Raw genomic sequence first — 26,399 nt, forward strand, 5'->3', positions numbered from 1 at the left:
GTATTTTGTACTTGTAGTAGTGTATTATTTATGTAATAAATTTTTTTTTCTAAAAGAACTTGCGGTGTTTTTTATTTTCTCAAACCTTACACTTTAGTGGTACTTTTTTAAAATAATAAAATGTTTTTTGTATCGGCCAGGGATCGAACCAAGGACCTAAGTCGATCTAATCAATCAGTATATAGATTACAAATTTATTTAATGAATTTTGACTTTTTCTCTAATCTCTAGCATTAAAATTATGCATTTCCAATATGGTGGTCTTGATGTCTGATAGGATGATGGTCGTAGAGGATTTAGAGTCTCTTTACTAATGTTGAACATGGTTTATTGAAATTATTATTTTTTACATAAAATTAAACATTATTGCATCGATCGGGTATCGAACCGAGGACAGGAGCGGATCGAATCACTATGTAAATTTATGAGTGATTTATTTAATGAATTTTGGAATTTTTCCCGAATTCCTAGCTAAATAATTACACGATTCCAAGATGGCGGCCAAATGACAAGATGGCGGGTGACATCAATAATAAATGATTACTGCACTCTAGCGGATGAGAATTCAACTAACATGGCGTCAGCACACTCTAGCAGACGATACAATGATGATGGCTTCCAGCATCGAAGACAAGATGGCGGACATGACGTCATACTAGGTGACGATATATATGCTTTGAAAAAAGTGATGGGAGTCAGTATGCCAGCAGCCACCGCGGGGGAGGGATCGTTTGTCATTTTTATTTTTTTGCATTCGTCAGGTTTGAACCGAGGACTCCGAGCTCCGTGTCGTAAATGTTTGTTTTTTAAATATTTTTATTAAAAATTTATTAAGTGAATTTTTTTTATAATTTTTAAAAAAATTTTCATTAAAATCGGATAATAAATAAAAAAGTTAAATATGGCGGCCGTAAAGGAAATTGCAATGATGACGTCATAATACATGATAAAGTCAGAGGCTTATCGTAGGCTGTAGAAATGGATGCTTAAGCCTACATATGGACATTTCTAGCTGCTGGGATTTTTTAAGGATTAAAAACGGGAAATTTTCCCTCGAAACGGGAAATTTTCCCTCAAAAAGAGAAATTTTTAATTTGTGGAATTTTTGGAGATTTTTTGGTGGAATTTTTTTCCACAGAAATGGAAATTTTGGCGGATTTTGAGGAATTTTGGGCAATTTTTGCCCAATTTTGGCGGATTTTGAGGGTCAAAGGTCGATGTCCTATTTGTCCCGTTACGCTGTGTCCCGTTACGCTCATTCAATATGGCCGTCGTGACGTCAGAGATGGACGTGACGTCAGAGATGTGATAAAAATCTGTACTAATATTATAAAGTGAAACCCGCCTTCCGGTCAAATTGGAAGGGAGGTCCCGTCCCTGACTCACCCTGGGTAACTATCAATACAAAAACAAGGATAACCGAAAAAAGGTAATTCGCTCCAAAGAGTCGCACCCGGGCGGTCAGCTATGAAAGGTAGTAAAACTACGAACGTATACAGCAAGACTTTGGCTCATTTCAACAATCAAACAGATTATGGCTACTCAAAATTTTATTATTAATATCAATTTCAAACGATCCAAAATACCTATATATTTTGAAAATACAAATACTATAAAAATACAATACAATAAAAACAATTAATTATAGAAGTTCTAAAAAGAGTCCTACTGGGAGCCGGATTTATACACGTGCACGATCATGAATATTTGCACATCTTGCTTCCAAGAATCAAACAGCTGATCACAGTGACCTTCAGAAAATGCGTAGATATAGTTCAGTCAAATGCGCGATGCAACATATCACTCAGTCGCAATGAGGCGGCTGCACTAAAAATGTTTTTTAGTTCTGAGGGCAAATCTCGCAGGTAAACATAATTTAAATAATAAATCTCTTCAGGGCATAGCAGCAATTTCTACACTCCACATTTATCATAGTTCAGCAAAGTAGCATTGACCCATTTTATAGAACGGGAAGGTCTAATACATAAGCTTGCACAGTTATACGTAGTTCATATAAAAGTTCGCCTCGCAAAACTATGCTTCTTTATAATAATAAATCTTGATCCACAACCCGCTACTGCCAAAGCTATGTGTCGCCTCTTTACCTTAGCGTAGATTTCGGATATCTTGCCGCTGAACACGCCTCTGGGTAAGGCAAGGCACCATCTCAGCAGGCCCCGGTGAGGACTGGCCGGTGCAGAGTCGAAAAGCCGTGTTCCCTGCCTCGCGACACACGTCCGGTCGCGGCGACTCCCAAAACCAACAGACCGCGGCCCACAGTTCAGTCCGGGCTCACCGGCACTCGAGCGCTCATGACGTCATCGGTGCATCGAACCCGCGCTCCCAGTAGCCGGCCATGAAAACACAATCGATATATATATATATATATATATATATATATATATATATATATTGAAAAACAATAAAACTAGAATGACACCAAATCTGAATAAAACTATAAAAGGAAAAAATCACAATAATTAAATAATTAACCAAAATAACATTAAATAAGATTTAACAAAAAGAAATCATTTAAAATGGAAATTTTTCGTAAAATCAAAAATAACTAAAATAAACAAATAACATAAATGTGGCCTGGGGGCCACTAAAGCTGAAAAGTTTGTTTGTTTGTTTGTTTGTTTGTTTGTTTGTTTGTTTGAACGCGCTAATCTCGGGAACCACTGGTCCGATTTGAAAAATTATTTCAGTGTTGGATAGTACATTTATCGAGGTAGGCTATAGGCTGTATTATATTATCAATAACATTAGGTATCCTTACTAAGATTCCAATTTAGAATCAAATGTGTTGGAGGGGGTTAGATACAACATGCAGTACACGTACGAAGTGTGTGTTGACAATGCCGCAGGCGCTAGAAGTTTATTTCCTAATGCCTATTAACATTGTTGCCACGCACTAGATGCCTTATCATTCTTAATTTTCTCATACAAGTAAAAAAACACCTGTGTGATATTAACAACGAAGCAATCAGTACCCTCATAAGAGTTCAATTAGTATTTAAATACTTTTTATCACTTTAAATCGCAAACCTAAACTATTGTTTTTTGCCTCTCTCTGTGTTTAATTTGTTTTTATTGCCCTTTTTTTTTCAAGTATATATATTTTACAGACTTGAAACTTCACAGTAATGTTCCTTATGTTACGCAGGATAACATTTTCCGAAAATTAGATCCCATGGTGGTTAAAACCAGGCAACAGTGGGTACTTTGTCTGCATAAGAACAGGATTTTGCATTGTTCATGCCTTCTGCGTCTCCATGGCAACGGGCATCGCGCGGCAGTGGCGTACCCACAAGGAGGGGCATGTATAATGAGCGGCGCAAGAGTGATCTGCCTGTAGACTGCCGTAGCGAAGTACGGGTACATCAGTTGTACGTTTCGTGCACGAGTCGGGAAACCATCGGTGCTATTCATTTTCTCTCCGGTACATTATACAGCATTGTAATAAATTTTTACTGAATTTTTTTATTTACCATTACTGTAAATGGGAGATATGGTTAATTTTTTTCCATTAGTATAACCGTGCGAAGCCGGGTCGGGCAGCTAGTATTAATATAAAATTAGTGAAAATGCTCCTTGTTTTGATTCACATATACAAGCGACCGCGGTTATATAAGCATGGCCCAGAAGAGGGGGTCTACTGGCTATGGTGGTGAAAGGATCTAGTTCAGTGGTTCGCAAAAGGTGTTCCGCAGTACCCTGGGTCACAGCATAGGCGTGCCTACAGGGGGGGCCAGGTGGGCCATGCCCCCCCCCCCCCTAATGTAATCACTCAGATCGGCATTTTCTCTAATGCGTTCGTTAATATTCGTATATTCCTGGCACCGTGACACTCAAACTGTGTATCAGTGTTGCAGCATGCTAATTAACAATATTTTTAAACATTTTATCGTTCTGGAAATATATCCGCCGTAGTTTATTTAAAATAAGAGGTCCCTTAAATTGGCCAAAAAAAAAAATATTTTAAGAGGTTTGTTAAAGTATTGTTGTCTGAATTGCTGTGTTTGCCGCCGCCGATTCATCATATTGCCATCCGGGGCAGTAAGCGTGGGCGAGGCCAGAAACCGAAGTTTCTACAACTCGCCAAGTGCATAGTAATTCAGGTGCACCCCACACTGGTGAAGAATCATTTGAATCGACGGCGGGGGTGCGTGTATTGTGGGATAGGTTTGGCACACGGGCCTGTGTGTGCGCTGGTAGGTTGTGTAATGCTATAAAAGTTACGTGTACCTAATTCGGCGGGGGAGTGAAGCTCCCCGCCAGTTAGATCGGCTAACTGGCATGATGTAATGTCGTGTTGGTGTGCATTAGAGGCTTGTCTGTGTGCTGTAATTTCAAGTGACCTAGTTAAACTCGGGTGTGGCGTGTACTGTAAAGCTGTGCGAGCCGCTCCTCCGAACCCTTAGGAACACAGAACATGCATGGGTAGTTAGCCCATATGTGCATGTAATAGGTAGTCCTGGCCGACACTCGCACAGGCATATCATCGTGTGGTCGTGTTGGTGAACGAAAGAGAAATTACATGGGTTAGTACACTACTGGCCGCCTTAGGGACCGAACTATTGCGTTCCAAGAATAGTTCAGTCAAAGACAGGCTAAGCCAGATGCTGCGGTGGCTAGCCCCCAGGCTGTTGTCGTTTAAACCTGAAACACAGGATGTTAAGTTAGTAAGTGGAGTGGTCGTGCTGTTCAGGCATAAGCCCTCGTCACAATTAATTTTTTTTTGTAAAATTTTTAAGATTTTAATAATTTTTGTTGATTTTTATTATTTTTTACCTTTTTTAAATTTAATATCTTTAATACCCTATAAATATACTTAAAAGCTACTGTACATGCCCCCAGAGCCCTGCCCTGACAGGCATGCATGCCTCTCGGCCCGGATCCCCAGCGAGGGCTGGGGCAGCTCCCTCTGCCAGTTCACCTGCATGATTCTGCCTTGACAAGGTGCTACGACGTGTATGTGGATTGTCGCGCGTGTTGTAGTCGTGTGACTGTAAATGTTACGTACCCCGGGGAAGGGAAAATAAAATTTATTTGGTGATGAGAAGTTTACGGAACTAGCATTGTTAATTCAAAATACCATGCCTTTCCGAAACGCGGCTGGCACTGGAGGCATTCACTAAAAAGTTCATTTCAAGGTAGATCTGGACCAAGCTATTGAAAATTCGAGGCGGAAAAATGTGTAAGTACACTTTAAACATTGTCTATGGAAAAAAAAACATATTTTAAAGAATGTTAAAATTATATGGATATAAATATTAACTAGTAAACATATCTCGTTGATTGTGCACAAAAATATAAACAAGTCAACGAGTGAATGTATTTAGGCTATTTAACATTCTAAATTCAGCTTCTGATTTAAAAATTTAGCAGGGCCCCCCCTAATGGAAATGTCTGGGCACACTTATGGGTCACAGGGGTTCCGTGAGTCAGGACTAATGTCATATGAAGCAGGCACAATTATTGTCAAATAACTTTCTTTGAAGGCGTTGGGGTTCAGCCAAAAGACAAGTCGATCATAGGGTTCCCTGGTCTAATTGTAACGTCGGATGTTTAAGTCTAGTAACTCGATGACATCTCTACCATATTTAACGCAGAACTTGATGAAAGTTGTACCATCAGCAGTTGAAGCTTATGCTGCCTATTCTGACCTATCACCCACAACAACAGTAATGTCAACTCTATCGTCGTCGGGGATCCTGATGCGACGCAGGTCCCGATGACATGAGCGCCAACAGTCGCAGGATCCCGCTGGAGCGGCATCGACGACCATGGAGATCCCGATGGAAAGTGTACCATCGCCACCGACCAGTGCATGCAGTCTTCAGCCTCAGAGGTGAAATCGATATTAAATGAAGCAACAACTACTGGTGTTCCATCACCATACTGTGCCTACTGTGTCAGCAAAAAAACTTGAATATTTGCGAGTATGTAATACATGGTTGTAATAATAACTCTGAATATGTTAAATCGTTACACTATGGAAAAATTAAAAAAAGCACATCAGAGATTGCGACGGACTGGAAGTGTTAAATTGAGGAGATATTTAATTAAATAAATATTTTTAATCTAAAATAAAATTTGTAGCCGCACCTACAACTGACAATAAACAGAAACAACAAGGGGTCGTTGCAATACGACCACGGCAGTGGTGCGCTCGTGCTGCAAGAAAAGCAAAGTCGATATACCGATTAACAAGCAGTGTAATTTATTAACAAATGTAGCATACAATGCACAAAACATTTATGGGTTCTGAGCGAAACATCCCACGGGAATCATACATACAAAATAAGTTAAAACAATGGTGCGATAAATGGGGCAAGCTGACGACGCGTTTAACGTAGCACATTCATATGGGCCGCTAGGCAACAACGAGAAAGAAAGAAAGTTTACATTTACATTTACAATTACATAAAATTACGATTACGGTTACGACGCGGCTTGACAAGAAGTGTCCAAAGCCGTCATGGCATGCCCATATACAGCCGCAGAAAAACACTGTTACATAAGCTACCGGTAGTACTCGGTGTGAGCAAAAAAAACTAAGGCAAAGAATCCAATTAAGCACTGACCTGAAGGGTCCAAGAGAAATTACGAACATTACTAAACATGGCAAAAATTAAAAAGTGAAAGTGCGGCCACGATGCGCAAGCAAGAACAAGAAATCATACTAATTACTGAAAATTACAGACGTTAAGTTTCACAGCCGAGTACATACCAACGCGACGTCAGCCCCAAGTGGCAGTCCTCGTGTCAAACGACCGAAAGACTGTGGCAATAGCCCGGGTGCCGAGGTTATATAGGCCGGGAACAATACACGGCAGAGTGCGCTGGTGGCGCGGCGGGGAAGGGAGGAAGAGGGGGGTAGGAAGGGGAAAGGAGGAGAGGGGAGGGGAAAGGAGGGGAAGGAACGCTAAGCAGTGCCCGCACTGCTTCAAATTTTCACACTGATTAGGATGGAGCCCAATCGATTGCATCAATAAGTTAATGGGTGATTTTGATTCAGAATTTTTCCTAAATATTTAGATTAATAATTACAGATTTTCAAGATGGCCGACACGATGGTGGACGTAACCTTAGTTGACTGTCTGGTAATAAATACTACTGTACTCAAGCTGGAAAAAAATAAAACAGTATGGTGGCAGCACCCTCTAGCATACAATGTGTTTACTACATGACACTCGTGCTCCTAGTATCGAGTATTGAAAACAAGATGGCGGCAGTGCCCTCTAGCAGACAGTGTGTTCAGTATTCCTCCTCATAGCATGTATTGAAATCAAAGATGGAGACTCGGCCATCAACAGGTGATGGAGTTATTCCTTCAAATTTAAACAAATTAAAAGTCAAAATATGTTTCTTATTTATGCATATACCTTATTTAATTCTTAGTCTGGTAAATGTCTCGATGGTTGAGTGGTCAATGGTGTATGTTTTCCAACTCAGAAGTCCGAGCTGTCATGATTCGAATCACGTCACTACCGATGTAATTTTTATAAAAAAATTAATATATCGATAAGGGTAGGTAGGTAATGGAAAATTGACTTTATGTGCACGAGACAGAGCATTGCTGGTGCACTCTAGGAAAAAAACAGCAGAATCCAAAATAATGGACATAATTCAAGATGGCGACCTCCAGGTTAAACAAATAAAGAATATTGCGGATGTAACGTCATTCTAGATGGCTGTCTTCAGCAGACTTAAACAAGATGGTTGATGTGATGTTAGAATGCAAATTGGCGAAAGGTTCCACCATAACTAAATGTGGTCGGCTTTGAGGTCTGTGTAAAAGTTTTATGTCTGTATCTCGTAAACAAAGCTGTCTATATCCATGTACACTAGATGTATGTTTTCACAGTATCGGGGTTTCATGGTGGTGTAATGGAAGTCATACATGAGTGTTTTTGAAAGATCAAGTACTGCTAGGCATGCATAAATAGGTTTGTCAAAAATGTTGGTCTCATGGTTCAGGTGGACAAGACTCAAATTCGGCTCATACATTGTACAGTCCTTGAAGGACAGGTGACACACCAGTTTCTTGAACCTCTTCTTAGAGCTCACCAACTTAATTTTTTGCCTCCGTTGCGTTTTTTTACATCAATTTTTCAAGGGTAGAGTTAACAGCCAACTTAAAGAACTCCTTTTCAAATTCGTTGGCTGCGAACTGGCTTTTAGTCATGTTGAGCTTAATATATGGCTCCAACCATGTCGACTGCTGAAACTGGAGGACTATGTATTTCTGTCACTCTCAGTCCATGCGATACTGCTTGCTGTAGGTTTTTATAGGGGGAAATGTAGTGTTCTTTATTTTATAGTGTTGTCATTAAATTGGATATTTTGGAACCGGGCGGTTATTGGTTGATAGGAAGAAAAGGCAGGTCTTTGTGACTTTCATGGAACTCATGAGAGTACTCCATCCACATCACACTCTATAATGTAGCCTTGGGAGAATTTGTCTGGAAAAGACATATCAATATCTACATCGGCCCATTGGAAATTGTGGTTAAGAAGCAACAGCGAAATGACCCACCCATACCAATTATTTGCATCTTTGTACTCTGGAAATGTGCTCGGCTTAGCTGAATCGCATGTCTCAGGTACATATGTGTTGTTAGCCACACAATGGCACTTGATACTTTGCACTTTGCCACCATGAATACCCACTTCCACAAATATATACATATCATAATCTGTTAGAAGCTCCAGTTTTACATCTGTGGTGTGAAGCATACCTTCGAAAGCGAACTCAGGACAGGAAATACAGTGTGAGAGGTCAAGACTATGTCTCCAGGCACAGACTGCGAAAATTCTCAAATACATCTGCCAGGATCAGGACATATGTCTTTAGGTACAAGTCAACATATTTCCCTAAAGTAGTACACTGAAATTTGCCCCAGATGTTTTGTGCATGTGCATAGTCAGCATCGGAAATCCCAGAACCGGTAAGAAAGTTGTAAAACTCATCAATCGATGGAAGAATAGTTTCAGCTAGTCTGCCAAAAGAATCGACAAAATCGTATGGGAAGACCCCCTTGCGAGTAATCACTTCCAGCTCATCAGGTGCGAAAAACTCAGCAGTAGGTACTTATAAATTTGCCTGCAGGCAAAAACTCGGCAAAAGAAGAGAGACCTCGACTCATGAAGTAGAACATATCAACAAAATGGATACTGAACTTTTCACACATCTTGGAAAAAGTTATCGGTTTTTCCTCAGAGTTAGAAACAATGAAAATATCCTTAGTGTCGCGCCCCAACTTCCTGATAATGAAGTTCTGGCCATATGCCAGGTTGTGGTAGAAAACAATCTGTTTTTGGTCTGTACCTGAAAAGATTACAGTCATTACAAGCAGGCCCCAGATATCCACCAGTGAAGAGATGGTGATCCCGAACTTTCTTTGTAGTTCCTCCAAACTTTCCACCACAGGACAGGGCCGGAACTAGGAGATTCGTTAGGGGGGGCAAAGCTTAATTTGCCGCCCCCTCCTTACCAACATTATAAAATAACCTTTTTCGTTAGAAGCGGTGGTTGAAATGATACAATTCACTTATACATAATTGAGAACTTTTATTTATCAAGTACACTAATTGGAAAACTAATACAATTACATTTTTTTATTATAATGAAATAGACTGTTATCAAACTATTGTTTATTGTTTGCACAACAGTGAAAATTAATGTCTTACCAATAAGTTTATTAAGTACTAAAATTACATAAGGAACATGTGATTATGAATTAAGTATAATATTGTATTAATAACCATACAAAGAAATTCAATTAAAAATTTAATTTTTCGAGCATGATTAGCTGCAAAAGTGTTAATAATGTCATCAAAATTGATCAAAGCAGCTCGTTTGTGTTCAATAGATATAATACTTAGATTTGTTCATCTCTGCTGGCCCATCGTGCTTCTCAAATAGCTTTTAATCAGTTTAAGTTTACTAAAACTTCTTTCACCTGACGCAATTGTAACTGGAAGGGTGAGAAACATTCTCAGAGCAGTAGTAATGTTAGGATGTGCCTCCTCCAGTTTATTTTTGTATATAAGGCTCAACATTGTTGATGCTGTACCTAGCATCTTTTAATTCATAGTCTACTGTTAATGCATTGTGCTTAAAACTTTCAATTTCAAATACGAATTTTTCTTTGTTAAGATCGGCACTGTGTTTCCTAATTCTGCTGTTTTGAATTTAAATCTTCTTCTTCCATTTTATGAATTTGAACACCACTTAAAAATCCAAACTTTTTGTTTATGTTCTCCAAAGCCTTAAACCTGTTACTCAGTTCCATAATTAATATAAGCACTTTTTCTGTAGAAGAAAACTAAAAATAAAATAAATAAGTAAAAATAACCAAAAGACAAAACGCACAAATTAAGCAAAAAATTGCTGTTGTCAACAGGATATAAACACCACAAAATATTCCGTAACAGGAATATGGTCAACAAACAAATAAAAACAAAGAAAAATGTACTAAGAGAACGAAAAAACCCCACAAATGATGACGACACAAAAATATTGAACCAAAAAAATTCAGCACAATGGTTGAAACGAGACAAAAACACGACAAAACGAAAAGACGAAACAAACACAATAGTTTTTCCAAAACAGAAACAAGCAACGTTTCGGGAACTGCTATCTGCTCCCGTCCTCAGGCAGAGACGCACATGGTACGAAAACACAGGAGCGACTGAGTAGGGGCTGGAAAAATGAGGTTATTTATCAGAGAAAGGGCTACATCTTGCTCAGCCAAGTGATCACCCGCGCAACGGGTCCTTGAGATGCCAGCTCTCATCGCAGTGGTTTTACTCACTCCAGACCACGAATTATGATAATACTTGTTTCTTAGAGTGAAGTAACACATTTGAAGTACGAATATATTTAAAAATTATGCATAATAAAGTTAAATAGAATATCTTAATTTCTTGGCTAACTTATTGGTTGCGATATGTACACTTTCAAAACTTTTTTTAATGACTAGTTTCATTTTGTTTTAGTGAACCACTTTTCATATTTTGCCGCCCCCTGATATTTGCCGCCCGGGGCACATGCCCCCCATGCCCCCCCTTAGTTCCGGCCCTGCCACAGGAGCAACAACACTTTACTTGCAGAAAAGCAATGTTCTGTGCATGCGAGAGTGGAGTCATCAGAACAGATGTAGAAAATATTTTTTGTACATCTTGACCAATCTCCACAATGCGGGAAATAAACATATACTCTGCATCACAATTCGATACATGTCAGGCTCTGATGGAAGTGTTGAAGTAAGGTGAGCAAAATTATATATCAACCTTCACGTAAGTACAGTAGCTGTATGCTTTATGTTTTTCGTACTGCAGCATGTAAGACTTCAGGATTCGGCTGGCACGTATGGATCTTCTTGAAAATAGCCTCAAAATCACAATACACCATGATAGGCATCTTATCGGCATGGTGGAAATTTTTGAACTGCTTTACAGGAGGCTGACCATTTCCATCAAGCTTTTGCATCTCCAGCAGCATGCTGTTTGCAGAGGTCACTGTGTTTTTCAAAACACAGAAGACCAGTGAGTTTGCCAACCCTTTCCCAATCATTGAAATGCTTGAAGCATCTTTTACATGCATGGATAGCTTCTGTGTGTGTAGTGAGTTGGGAGCGCACCAAGGTGGAAAAATTAGTAATGAATGTAAAATGGGATGAATTGTCACTGACCAAGAGCAGAAGATCGAAATTATGTTCTTTTTCTTCTGGAGTGACATGTGCCAGTACAATGTTCTTGTTCTCATCAATACTGTAGATGCTGTTGGAGACACCAGGATTCTGTTTCTAGAACAGAGATATTTGATGGATTGGTTTATAAAACTCGATGTTTGTGAAGTTGAACTTTCCCTTCAGGTTATGGTAGCACTGGTTGACATGCTCAGGATGCTCGCCCTCCACGTACTTGGCAAGAATATACCACTTAAACCACATGTGGTCTTTAAGGTTTTCTGGATTAATGACAGTGTGTTTTTCTTTTATGCAGGTAGGTAGTTCGATGTAAGAGCTGGCACGAAGTGGATCAAGCTTGTTTATTCTTAGTTGCAGCCGCTTGACAATGGACAAAGTCCATCCGGACCCCTTTCCCATGTAGTCTTCCTCCTCCTAGCAGATCTTGGAAATGGATTCAGTAACTGCATCATCCACCTCATGAACTGTGTAGAGGGTGACATTAATGGTTTTGAAGGCCCTCTTGTCTTCACTGGCATCCACTGGCTTTTCATAATCACACTCAAGCATGAAATTGAACTCAATCTCCTCCACAAGTTGGCTTATTATTTTAGCCTTGACAGAGTCCAAGTACATACAAACATCCTTGGCAATGATGAAGCCATGAGAATTGGCCAATCCTGCTCTGATACCACCTTTGTTTGTCTGGTGCTTGTATTTGTTGTAACTGCAGGCTTTTGTGCCGCCATATTCTGTTTCTTGGGCGGAGATGGAACAGTGCCCTTGCACACTTTTGTATATGCTTTCAACTTGTCAGCCTTGGAGAATTCTCGAGCACAGTTTTCACATGAATGTGCTTTGTGGTTAGGATTGAGACCGCAAGCCATCTTCTCATGCTATCTGGCATGGCTGGAGTTCTCAAAGGCCTTGTAGCAGAAGCTACACTGTGTGGTTGATGTCGTGGGGTCAGCACCAGTACATGTTGCTAGATGCTGCTGCATGCAACCATCTTGCCACACGGTTGACACTGCTGGAGGTCGCTCTGCTGGTTATCGGCGCACTGGCATCCGTGCCTGTAGCGGTTATTAGTTGTAGTAAAGGTAGCAGGTCAGAATCTATATTTCTGTATGACAGATGCCATCATGCCAATCTGTAGTTCGGTCTCAACGTATGGAACACGCGAAGAAAGCTCGACATATGGAGAACTATAACAAAATAATTAACATAATCAATGTAGCTATCTGTTACATGAAAATGTACATAACCTCAAACCTATACATTCACACAAAAAGCTTCAAACTACAAAGTCAATAAACTAATTCTCAAGCTAGCACAACCTACTTGAAGCTAACAACCTATAATGTTAGCAATGTAAAATATTCAAAGACCACAAAATTTTTGCTATTCGAAAAAATATTCAGTGTCAAATGAAAATGTGAGAAAAATTGATTATATTACCTCAAATATACTTGGTCCAAAAATCACTAAAATGTTAGATATTTAAAGTCTAGATAATTAAAAATGCTAGAAAATGTTAAAGCATTGATAACTGAAAGTTTACACAAAAGTTAAAACTGAAAATCCTGGTAACCTACACAAAAGTTACAGATATTAAAATATTCCACTCAAAATATACACGCAATCCACTCACAATTAACAGTAAATTCACACACAATCTAGTCATAATCCACACACAATCATACTCAATCCACACAACCCACTCACAATGCACACTCAATCCACACATAATTTTTACACAATCCACATAAAACCATACACAATTAGAAAGAAGCAAGCTGATAAACATTCGATGTTAATAAAACATGTAGCATACCTCAGAAATGGTTGAAATGGAACTGAAGAAGGCGATGTAGCATTACCGGTAGAAATCTTGGTAACAGCGAAACTCACAAACGAACTAACTCACTCAAATGCCAAGAACACAATGAATCTCCGATCGCCGTTTCCTCATATGCTCGGCCGGGAGCGTGTGACAGCGATACCAGGAACTCTTACGTTCCCATAACTCGCTATGTGGTTGCCAATATAAATAGTGCGACCCCGTCACTTTGTTCGAATCATTGGAAACGACGGCGGGGCGCGAAGTGTGCGATTTTAAGATTAAAGGTGGCTCACGGTCCAGAAAGAAGTAAAATAGCTGTCGCATGTTGCTTGGCTCTATTTTTAATAGTGTAGATGTCAGGCGGGGGGAGGTCACCCTATCCCCTCAGTTAGTTGGCTAACTGATGCATGAAAGTGTCGTGATGTCTGTATTTAGAGGCGTGTGGAGTGTGCGCAAAAATGGCCTAATTAATCTCGTTGTGTGAGTGTAGTGTATAGCTCCAAGGCCGCACATACCCGGCTGACCAAGCAGGCATTTCATCGTGTAGGTATAGTCCGGTGAGTGAAAGAACGCAAATTATTAGTAACACTGCGATGATGGCTGTAGATTTATTTTTAAAAGAGACTCGGGGAAAACAACTATCAAGGAATAGTGGAGGAGGTGGGGGAAGGAGAGATTTGGTAATTTTAAGGAATTTGGTCCTGTGGTCGAGTTGTCGCTGAGTTATAATTAGGGCCCCGCTGGGCCAAAGCAGTCTTGACGCAATTAATTAGAGCCCCGGTGGGCCGAAGGTTGTTTTGACGCAAATAATTAGAGCCCCGCTGGGCCAAAAAATAGTTTTGACGCACTTTTTAAGTGTCCTGGGCATGTCAATCATTGGCTAGTCCAATGTTGAATATTTGCACCGCAGGACGTAGATAGGCACATCGGCCATTAAAGTCTGATATTTTGCTAAGTTGCCCTGCTTATATGGGATGTGTGGATTCTAGTATAACCTGGCTTAGGCAAGTCGCGGTTTTTTAAACTGTCACTGTGGAGATGGGTCATATTCCGGAAGTGAATTCATAAAAGTATTGGCATGTTCAGGGAGCTGGCCATAAAAAGACCTGTTCTGCCGTTTTATATATTCCTCTACATACTCTACTTTGAGTAACTGGTGTACTTCTAGTGTGCTGGTGTACCAGCCGCAATCTGCAATGGCTCTAAGAAATTTATTTTGAGTTACTGTAATTTATCGATATGGCATTTTGCTGCTTAGCCCCAGATTTCGCAAGCATATAATAATTGGGGGCGAACTATTTGTAAATACAGCTGTAATTTTTTCTTTCTAGGGAATTAGGGGGCCTTAAACATTGAGTATAGGCTGCGCAAAGTGCCTCGCGCAACCTGTGTCACCTTAGTGGTGTGAACTTTCCAGGTGAGCCTGGTATCCAGAGTTAATCCTAAATATATAGCCGATTTAACAAATGGTATGGCTTGATTAAAAAAATTTAATTCGCGGTCGGGGGCGGTGTATTTTTTAGTTAAAATTATAGTGGTGGATTTGGCTCCATTTATTTTAATGCGCCAGCGAGTGTACCATTGCTCGAGTGAGGTAAGCTGCCTCTGAACTTTGGTTAAAGCAAACTTCAAATTCGGGGATTGATATATTATTGCAGTATCGTCTGCATATAATTGCACGTGGGCATGTTCCCGCGGGATGTCGGCTGTGTAAACATTGTAGAAAAGGGGCGAGAGTGCGACAGCTAATCCTTCTCTTTTATAGTCGTACAAATGCTTTTTTTTAAAAAAAATAACCGATAAGAACAGAGTATTTTTGACGAAAACACCAATAGGAATGAAGTAAGTGGAGGGGGCGGGAATGTGTTGGTAAAGTAGTAGCATCATCTTCAGAAACACGTGGCAGGTCAGTGAGGGGTGGGGGTACAAATGGAATAGCCTCACATGACTAACCACTCGCGAGTCGGGTCCGAGTGCAACCACTAATGACCTGTGCGATTAGAGAGATAAGGTCGCGAGGCACTGCCTGCATCGTGACTCATCACTCAGGAATGTCTGAGAGCACGAGCATGTCACAGCAGGCTCGTTAAAGTCACATCAAGAGTCACTCGGGCTGCGACCATAACTGTCTCGCGAGGCCACAACAGGCTCGCTGATTCCCGACATTGTGGCACCAAGAGGCGCTCGGGAAACAGACAGCTATGCTGCATGAAAACACTTAACATGGTAAAAGTTATAGATGTGTGAGGAAATAAATAAAATAAATTTGGTAAGTTTAATACATTTATTTAAAAGTTAGAACATATTACAGAACTAATGTAACATTTTACAAACAAAAATATTTATTCTCCATTAATTATCTCCAACATACTTTTAAATATATTTTGCATTTCATTGTGTACAATCAGGCAAACATCCACAGTATGCATGGTCGTTGGTTCGAAACTGTAGGAAGTACTTGTAGTTTTCAAATTGTTTTTAGCAGGCTTGCGAGGATTCTTTTCTTTCTGGTACATTTTTCGCCTATTGAAAGTTCTTCCGTGGTTTGTATACCCACTTCACTCGTAGTTATAGTTTGTTGCACGATTGTAGAACTGAATAGTAGCACACTCGGACGAATGAAGAGGTAGTTTTTCAAGATTCCTGGCAATCTCAACTACTTGATCGATAGAACTCGGTAGTACTGTTTTCTCCCTCATATAATAAACAGGGCACTGACCGTAAATTTGACAGCTACCAATATTTTGACAATGTTTGTATGAAGTTAGGTCATCGGAAGATGAAGAATGAAATAGTTCGTCACATGTTTACCTGGGATAAAGCTTGTTTCACACTGATGTACGGATTAGCCGGATGAAACGTCTGCATGCTGAGGCTTCCAAACTCAAACTGACCAGCTTTTTACATATACTGATCGGCTTTTACTTATAACCGGTTAAAACCTGTCTGTATGACCTATCGCTTGAAAAAATTGTCAAGCAGTCGGCGAATACATTCACAGAAACCATTGTAATGGTGATGACAGTTACAATCACAATTAATATCGGTAAAACTAGTTTATGTGTTAAGTTCTCTAGATTTACATTCAATATTTAAAGGATTAATTTTAAAAACAGGACATTTTGCAAAATCACAAATTTTAGTTTCAAATATTTTTATTGCTGATTTCTCTCCATGCAAATAGCCGACATGGCAACCATCATTACATTGTTCAGAGAACACAATGTATCCATCCAAACTAGAAGTAATGGTTTTACAGCCCTTTAATAAAATAACATAGTCTTTGTCCTTACTGTAGCGCAACATTTTACAAACTGAAACATTAGGTAGGTAATACACATTATTTAAACCAGTCCATGAAGTTTCTTGCACCAAGCCCTGCTGTGCGGTGTAGAAGGTATGTCTTTATCAGGTCCCAAATTGATGTAACACTCAGTGCACGACAGACAATCTATATTAGGGTCATTTTTTTAAGTTGGTGGGTAAGTAGTTGCATACCCACTTTATTTGATTGTCTGCATACACCAGCAAAAATACTTTAGGTATGAAGGGTAGTTATTCTGTCTTGTCGAGTTCAGTTAGCATACCGCACTTCCCAAATGCTAAAATGACAGACATTGTTTTTTCGTATCACATTTTTTTTTGTCGTACAATCTGGTTAGTCTGACACATCCATGGAACTGTCGGAACTATAATCGTCCTCATCACTGGAAACAGCCCAGCTCGGTTTATCGGCCAACCAATCGTCCAAGGCTTTCGAGTTGCACTCTGTACACTGCAACCTCCTTTTGCATCGGTCACATTCATGCAATTTTTTGCATACTTCACAACAAGGTATTCAAGTGGTGGGCAGCAAAACTCGATTTGCAGGTCGACAATATTAACACTCTCTACAGTACCTCGACAAATTTTCTGTAGCCAGAACTTCTACTGACGGTCGGCGCATTGATTGTCCCACTTAGTTCTTTCATGGTGCTGCCGATCTTGCGGAATGGAAGTTCACCTTGGTGCCAACGAAGTCAATGTTAGGTGCAGGCTAGCCGAATGTTGGTGTTCTTACACCACTGATGAAGGTGTTCCAGTCGTATGGTGGCTTGAATGTTTTTACTATAGTAACTCATATTTACCTGTAAATGCAAGTTCTTTGAGAACGAACCCATTTTGCGGGTTTAATCCTTGTACATTGTGCCCATTTTGCGAATATACATAATTTAAAATATCTGAGATCAATTTGATTGAATCTTACTTCATTAATATAGCACCGACTAAATATCTAGAATTACCTGTATAAATTTTCTTTAAATTTAAGAATTTTTTATAATAAAAAAAGTTCCCCACATACTGATTAAGAGTATTTACAATGTATTACCGCCTATGTTAGCCAGTGAGTTCATAATTTATTATAAGTAGTTTACTTTAGTCTATTCTGGTACAGGCTTAGTCTGTCAGTTCTGCGACCTTTCGTGCTTAGGGTTGGATGCTTACCGTGGCTCCACCACTCTGTGGGGGAGTCTGTGCAGCCAATAGTTATTTTTAGCATAATTTTTTAAATAAGAATTTTAAATTATCATCTTAACAGTAATTTTAAACTTAAATTTAAACTTGTTCTGCTCATTGTATCCTCCCACTTAATCTTTGTTCGGCTGTTTACTCGAGTCATTCCCAGCAAAGTATCTGACATTTTGCCGACCCTTTGCGAGACCAGCATCCTGCCTCATCTTTTCCCCGCCTCAGTGCACACCTGGCTCCTAAAAATTCTCCCTGTCGGCATGAGCAGGATCTCTTCTCGCTGCAGCTTCCCAGGGCAGATCGTTTTGTAGATCTCGCCTGAGGTGAGCACTTACAGTCATGCCCTATTCTAATGTTCCAGGGCTGTTGGGCTGTATCGAGCCTGGGGTAAGACATTTCTCACAAGCCAGCAGACCCACCCTCCCTATATTCTACGAATCTAAGCCAGAGCATTGACCAGCGCTTAACCCCGGTGAACGACGGCCTTTCTCAAGGACAGGCCAATGGTGTTAGAAGGTACCAGCCCTGACTAGTGGCTGAATTGTCATTTACTTACCCTGGGTGTTCGTGTTCTTGCTATAAGCTACTGCCCTCTAGTGACCCACGCAACAAATGTTCTGTCATTCTCTTTCCAGCCACAAGAGTGCTCCCCCAGTATCCTCTATAAGCCACCTGCCATTTGATAATCTTTTTCGAGATGGGCGAATTGACTTTGCATCTGCTTCGACCACTCCACAGTAGATCGTGCTGCGATCGAGTGCCAACAGCAGTGTCGATCTCTCGAAGCTTGTATTTCTCGACCCCTCCCTCGGACATCTTCGAAACTTTTCGGCCCAGAAGCCGAAGTATCCCCTCCTTTCTAGATGAAGCTTCTAATTTAATTAAGTTCCACAGGTGTCATACCAGGGACTTCTTGGCGTGACTTACGACTGACTGCATCGTTCTCGGCCAGAGCTTAACGAGATTCGCCTCCGACATTTACATTAAGATGTAGTTGCCTTGTCAAGGGAAGTTTTCCCAAATATCGTAATAATTTACCTTTTGTAAACTGTCAGTCAGTGTTTATTGTTAATAGTTTGTTAATTTTTTTAAGGCTAGAGGCTGTCTGCTGGCCGTGTCATTGGATGGATTGTAACCGTGGGAGCCAGGTGCTAGTCCTAGGAGCTGTGTGCTTGCTATGTCAGTGTATAGGTTTGTAACCCTGGGAACCACATACTAGTTCTAGTGGCTGTGTACTCACTGTTTCTGTCAGTGGATGTGTTGTAACCCCGGGAACCAGACGCTATTCCTAGAGGTTGTGTGCTCACCATGTTAGTAGATGGGTTGTAACCCTGGCAGCCGAGTGCTAGTCCTAAAGGCTGTATGCCCTTTGTGTGAGTTCCTTGCCATCGTCATCCGCCAAAGGCAGCTCAGCCCTCCGCTCTCGTAGCCGGCGAAATTACAAGTCCCCTGGCCGCACCGCTGCTCGTTTGTTCCTGTACATCTTCGGGCGCACTCGGCTTGTTCCGAAAACAACTGAAGCGAGAATATTTAGCAAGCGTGCCTCGGGAAGCGCAAATTACAACAAGAAAAAAAAATTAACAAAATTATTTTAAAAATTGCAAAAAAAAATAATACTTTAACCAGACAATAAAATTAACAGAATAAATATTAACATTACTAAAATTTAAAAAAAAAACAGTATAAAAACAGCTACTGAAACATCTTTAAATGCTAATTGCCAACCTAGGAAAAAAGTTACCAGGCAACTGGTAACAAACAGACAGTAATGTAAGTTTTTGTTAACTTTGAAATATAGTAAAATAATTTTCCTATCTTGTTCCTTTCAGCGAATTTTTTTTTTAAATTTTTTGTACATAAATTTTAATACAATATTCATATTTATATTTTATTACTTCGATATTAAGCCTGACAGACACCTCCATCACTGACAGACACCCACCTAAACTACAGGCAATGAATGACACGGTCCAGAACCAACCACGATCGAACACCAAACGACACTGTCGGGTTCCGACCAATTGATTATTTTCCTAACCCAACTAAAACTAAGTGTGTTTGGGAGGGTTGGGTTAGGAAGGATCATGTAAGGTTTGCCCATGCGCCATGACTAACTCCCCAATCTAAAAACTACCCTAAAACTGTGCAGAGTTGGGCCCAGGTAAAACGTGCATGGACACAGACATGTGGGATGCAGGGACATGCATTTATTGCGTAGGTGTACACAGGACACAGATGATGGTCTGGTTGAAGAGTTGGACAGAGTAGACGAGAGTCTACCGTGTGGGGGTTGGGCACTTGGACTCGTGGTCCGCTTTCATATTTGTATCCATTGCTGGGTTTATGACCAGGGCCGGTCGCACCCAGGGGGTGTTACTGCCCTTGTGTTATTAAAGAGAGCTTTATTTTAATTTGGTAATAAAACCCAGGAAGCTGCTTTGGGTGGGCTAGTGACACTACAGTTTTCTCAGAGGTACACAAGGGAGAAACATTAAAGAAAAAAACTTACTTATGACAAGAGGAAATAGTATAAAAAAGGGATTGTATTTGAAGAAATAAAAACGAAGAGGTTTGTCTAAAGTTTACCCTTTTATTTGTTAAGGGTTATTTTCTTTCTTTTGTTGTATGGTTAACATAATTAGTTGCTTCCATATGAAATTCTTAGTGTTAATGGTAAAGTAACTAATGATCATGGCACAATAACAATAATGGCATTTTAAGCTTACATGATTCTTTGCATTACTGAACTGAGCATGATTGATATTTTAAGGCTAGAGTTAACAAATAAAATTACAATGTTAACGGTTTGTAAAAAAAACTAAAAAGAAGTTATATTCTAGTGACTGTTCACTGGTGGTTAACAAACGCGAATGAAGAGTTGAAGTGACAACTGTGGCTTTATTTCTTGTTTTACATGCCGAAGTAGATGTTAATCTTGGTCCTAAGGGTTGAATTAGTTGTAGGACTGACTCTAAGATCTCTAGGTGGCTATGTGGTAGCCTACACTCCAGGGGCATTATGCGGGGGATGATATAGATGAGATCACTGGCTCCGAAGATGCGCAGCACTCGTGAAAGACACTTCCGAGTCGTACTGATAAACTATTTATTAGACTGCAAAATAACTGCATGTGGGATCACTCCCAAACTCGGTGGGGAGGGGGGGGGGGGGCAATTTACATCCCTCTTTTAAAAAAATCCTTCTCGATAAATGTTTGTAATGATTGTTACACACTCTTTTCCTGGTTTAATGTAAATTTCACCTTAAAATAAAGCTTTAGGAGCCTGGTGGATCTTTTAGTTTCAAATAAAAAAAAGTAACTAATGCAATTTCTTCCATATATCTGTACCTCTATATTTATTTTACTTTTAATTAAGTAAACATAAACCAACAAAATATGATCTCAGTAAACAGATTAAAAAGTAACTTACATATGGTTTGCCAAATATATTAAAACTATAACATTTGATGTATGGGCCAGCCCTAATTAGAATATTATTATTAGGTTTCATTTGGCATAGTTAAACAGAATAAGAAAATATGAAAGGTTAAAATAAACAATCGTAGCATATTAATTTTTAGTGCTTAGAGTTATTAGAATCCCGTCGTTTATTCCAGTCTCTTTTACGTAGTGATATAATTGTCATTCTGTAGACATGTCTGAGAATTTGGAGGTGTGGAGATATGAAGTTAGCTGGCCGAAGGTGAAGTGTTACGGGCTACCAGGATGTCTTAGCCGTCCTGGTCTCCGAGTAAGAGAGCGGGGATGCGGTCGTCATGCCTGCTCCAGGCTCTTGAACCCTGTTCTACAGGGAGCTCGTAGCGCTCAGGAAGGTAGCCCGCCAGGACACAAGGCGAAGACAAGCGCCGAACACATGTGGTTGCCGTGGATGCTTCCATAAATTAGGATAATTAGGAATTTAGCAAAATGTAACAATTTCTACTAGGCACACAGACTGACTTATTACTGGTTAAGATAAAAACAATTAGGGAAATCATTCCTTGACTAGCCGACTACATTTTCGTACGACGACCGACTGAAGTCTTGCTGTGTGCTGGCCGAGGATCCGAGGTGGTCAGTCTGCTAGCGAGGGGCAGAGTGCCTTCATGGCGGGAACGATGCTTAATTAAAACACGAGCTTGCTTTCGAAAGAAAGGAGGACTTCGGCTTCCGGACCGAAAGGTCCCGAAGTTTTCCGAGGAGATGGTTGAGTAGCACTGACTTCGATATCTCGACGTTGGTGTCAGTGGCCGATCGCAGCGCGACCTACTGAGGGGTGTCATAACCAAGAAGGAATCGACGAGTGCATCTCTCGCACGAGGCTCCTTCAAAGCAGGGGGCTTATGGAGGAGACATGCAGCGCTCTGGTGACTCGCCAAAGAACTACAGGGCACTGCTTGTGGTGTGAGTTGCCAGGTGGCGGCTGAGCTTGACCACTGCTCGGAGGAGTTGCTAATTTCGCCACAAGAGGGCAGAGATGGTACGTCTGGACACTGGTGTTCAGACCTTCCCTGCCCGGGTTTAAGGACTGGTCAGTGTTATCAGTAAAGCCTGGAGAGGGGGGAGGTGGAAACTGCACGACGGTGGGAACTGAACCCTTCTGAGCCCGGAGGCTTGCCGGGACATTGGGTAAAACGACTCGTGATTGTGCCTTGAGGTGCTTGCCTCAGGATATCTCCAAGTAAAACAGGGCTCTGGGAAAACACAGGGATAAGCCATCTTGATCACGACTCGGAGGAGAATTACAGGCGATGGGTGTGCATCAAAGCGGGGATAAGATGAGAGACAGGCTGGCTCGCAAAGACTCGGCAAAAATCAGATCTAGCACTGGGAACAGATTGGGTAGGCTAGCCTGACAAAGATTAAGTGGGAGTGTGCAGAGAGCGAAAAAAGTTTAAGTTTTAGTTGCAAAATGTCTGGTAAAATTAGTTTTCAAAATTCAAATTTAAAATTGTGCAAAAAAATTGTTAATTGGTGGCACATGATGGCAGAGGACCTAAAGCAAAATTTTTAAGGGGCCCCACGTTAAAACTCTCGCGAGTATCCCGGAGACTAGGAAGAAGGGGAAGTCGCCCTCTGATTGGCCAGGAGCTGGGATCGAGGGATCGCTAGGTGGCTATGTGGTAGCCTACACTCCAGGTGCAACGGGAGGTAATGCACTGTGCTCTGTCGGAGCGCAGGAGAAACAGACTTGGCATTAGTTCCCCGATGTCACTTCAGAGGGCGGGGTGAAGAGTGTGTTAACCCTGGCCTTTAAGGATAGCGATGGAGTTGCTCTCAAGGGGCTATAGGGAAGTGGGAGAGGGCGTGCTTAAAGTCTTAGCCACAAGATGGCGAATGTAGCCTGATTGCAGTCTGGGTCCTTCCACCAGGGGAAGGGGGGTGGGAGGGATCTGCTAGCTCGTGAGAGATGTGTTAAGGCTGGTGCCGATACGTGCCTGACAGCCCTGGAACATTATAATGGGGTATGACTGGAGCTGCTAACCTAAGTTGAGCTCTGGGAAGTGGGCTGCCCTGGGAGGATGCTGAGAATAGCACTCTCGGTCACAAAGCGGACACTGTAACTGTCACGTTCGTGGCCTGAGGTGGGAGAAAAATGATGGCTTTTGCTTCGCTGGCAAAACCACACCAGGCTCTCAGTTGCGACGCTGGAAAAATGTAGCGGAACTCTAGTAGGAAATATTTGATCAGGATGAACAATGGGCTAACAAAGATTATATTAGGGATTTTAGGTAGAAAAATAAATTTATGCCAATTATTTCAAATTTGTGGCACAGCAGTGAGTAGCTACACCAGCCACTCACTCGAGTAGCAGCACAGGCCACTCACTCTGCTGCCAGTCAGCACCTAGCGCTATAGAAGAAAGAAAAATAGACAAACTTACATACTACACACTTGATTAATTAGTTTCTAAGCTCACATGCGAGGCATGGGCACATATTGCTTGTCACTAGGCATAATATACTATGAGTAAATATATTATATTTGTATTTTGTTTTATAACTTTTTACTTAAGTCTATTACTTAGTAACTAGGAATTAGATATATTACTCTAATTGTTACTAATGACAATAGTTATAGAGGAACTCTGCGTATAGAAGTTACAGGCAAATGGAGAAACAAGCATTTGAATTTTATTTATAAGTGTTTTTAATGAGCAATTCAAAATTCCGTGCCTTTCATAAACACAACCAGCACTGGAGGTGAGACCTGCCAGGCAGGCTGTGCCCATCGGACATATAGTCAGCCCTAACACAACAGGCAGAGAACTCCCGGTGCCTACTTTATACCTACATGCTTCGAACCATTTTTAATCCAATTTATATGTTAAAGGTACTTGCTGTACTATGCAGTGTTCAAGTTATATTAAAGTTTTCCGACCAGTATGCAATGGCGTAACAGGTGTCTGCTCTTCGATTTTTTTTGCACGCTCCGAGTGGTCAGACAAGCCGGCCAACCGCAGCACGTCTACGAAGATCTCTGTTGAAGAATCGTAATCAGCCGTTTATTTTCGGTGCAAATCTGGATCATGTTCGCCAAGAGAGAAATAAGATGATATCTACTTATTGCTCATTTATCTAAAATTTCTGAGAAGTTCTGATCTATTAATTCTTCCGTAGTTCAAGTTTAAGCTCTCTGTGTGTTGTCAAGATGAGGCAATACACATGCATCTGCTGCGATACAAATGCTCTTATACTGTAATCTCTGCAACTTTATAAATGTGTTTCGGCTGCTGTTGTCTACACTGGTGACACTTATATTATCATTGATTCAATTAGTGTGTTATAAATTACTATACAGATTTTAACAGAGCTACCCAATCGCCCTCCAACTGACACTGTTGACTCTGACCGACTAAGACAGACACAGTTCGACTCCGACCGACTGACTCAGACTGACTCCGACAGTACCATCGTTGGTGCCAACAAACATCATCCGTCATCGACCGACACTGTCCGATACCGACAGACACAATCAATCACTGCGCGATACCCATAGCCACTATTCGACACCTATAAACACTTACTGGCACGAAGAGACATCGACATACATTGAAACTCACTGGCAGACACTGACTTAAATTGACATACACCGATAAGATGCAATGAGACACCGACAGACATCGTCTTACTCCGATTGACAAAGACTTACGTACACCAAAACAGACATCGACTAAAACAGACAGGACATTTCTAACACACCAATAGATATTGACATTCACTGATCGACACCTACCTATTACTGGATGTCATCGACATATACTGACAGACCCACCTTCACTGACAGACATCATACACCGACTAAAAAGACAGACATCGATGTATTGACATACACAGACTGACACCGACAAACAAAGATGCTTACAAGCTCGATCTGAATCGCAGAAAGAAATACACCCTGACCGATATCTGACAACGATAGATACAGACACATAGAGACAGCTATCGATAGACACCGACTGGCTCCGATAAACAAGGACAGACTATGATCTACTCAAATAGACACAGACAGACACCGAACGAAACCAACAAATGTCTAAAGACACTGACTGACACAGAGTGACACTGACTGACAGTGAACGTCACCAATAGACACAGACTGATATCGACAGACATACATTGACATGATAAACAATGATAGACAATGATAGACATGATAGACAATGACCGACACTGCCAGACACTGACAAACATCGACAGTCACAGCCAGACGTGGAAAGAGACGACTGACACTGAGGAACACTGAAAGACACAAACAGACACCAACAAACACCAACACTGACAGATATCAATCGAAACCAATAAACACTTCCTGATACGAACCACAATCCTTAGACAATCACCAACATAGACCTACACCATTACACACAGACCACAGACAGACATTGTCATACACAGATATATGTCGACAGATACACACAGAAAGACAGATAGCGACTGACACCGATTGACTGACGGGCACCAAATGAAACTGGCAGACACCAACCAAAACCGATAGACATTCACAAACTTTGATAGACACAGGCAGACACTGACAGACGACATACACCAATAGACCCTTGGAGTGATGAGCATACACAAGAAGGTGATCTCATTATCCTTACTTTCCTCTAGAAAATATACTAAACATGTGACTGTATTACTATCTATGAATGTTTGTACATATTACCTGGTTCACATACAGTTAACATGGCAATGAGCTAGGTATTAATAAAGTTTGGAATGAAATTTTTAAATTATAGTTGGTGAAAATGGTTTACTTGTGTTTTATTATGAACATAAATAATATTACCCATAATAAAGTCATATTCATATTTCCAACAATGTCGCAATTATAGTAATCC

The 26,399-nt window shown here is 40.7% G+C and overlaps 1 protein-coding gene across 1 annotated transcript in view; it reads left to right on the forward strand.

Moving 5' to 3' along the window:
• LOC134535723 (breast carcinoma-amplified sequence 3 homolog) overlaps nucleotides 1–26,399 on the forward strand; it is a 213,312-nt gene that overhangs the window by 160,884 nt on the left and 26,029 nt on the right. The window lies entirely within an intron of this gene.

Source organism: Bacillus rossius, chromosome 10 (genome assembly GCF_032445375.1).
Source record: "Bacillus rossius redtenbacheri isolate Brsri chromosome 10, Brsri_v3, whole genome shotgun sequence".
Taxonomy (NCBI): Eukaryota; Metazoa; Arthropoda; class Insecta; order Phasmatodea; family Bacillidae; genus Bacillus; species Bacillus rossius.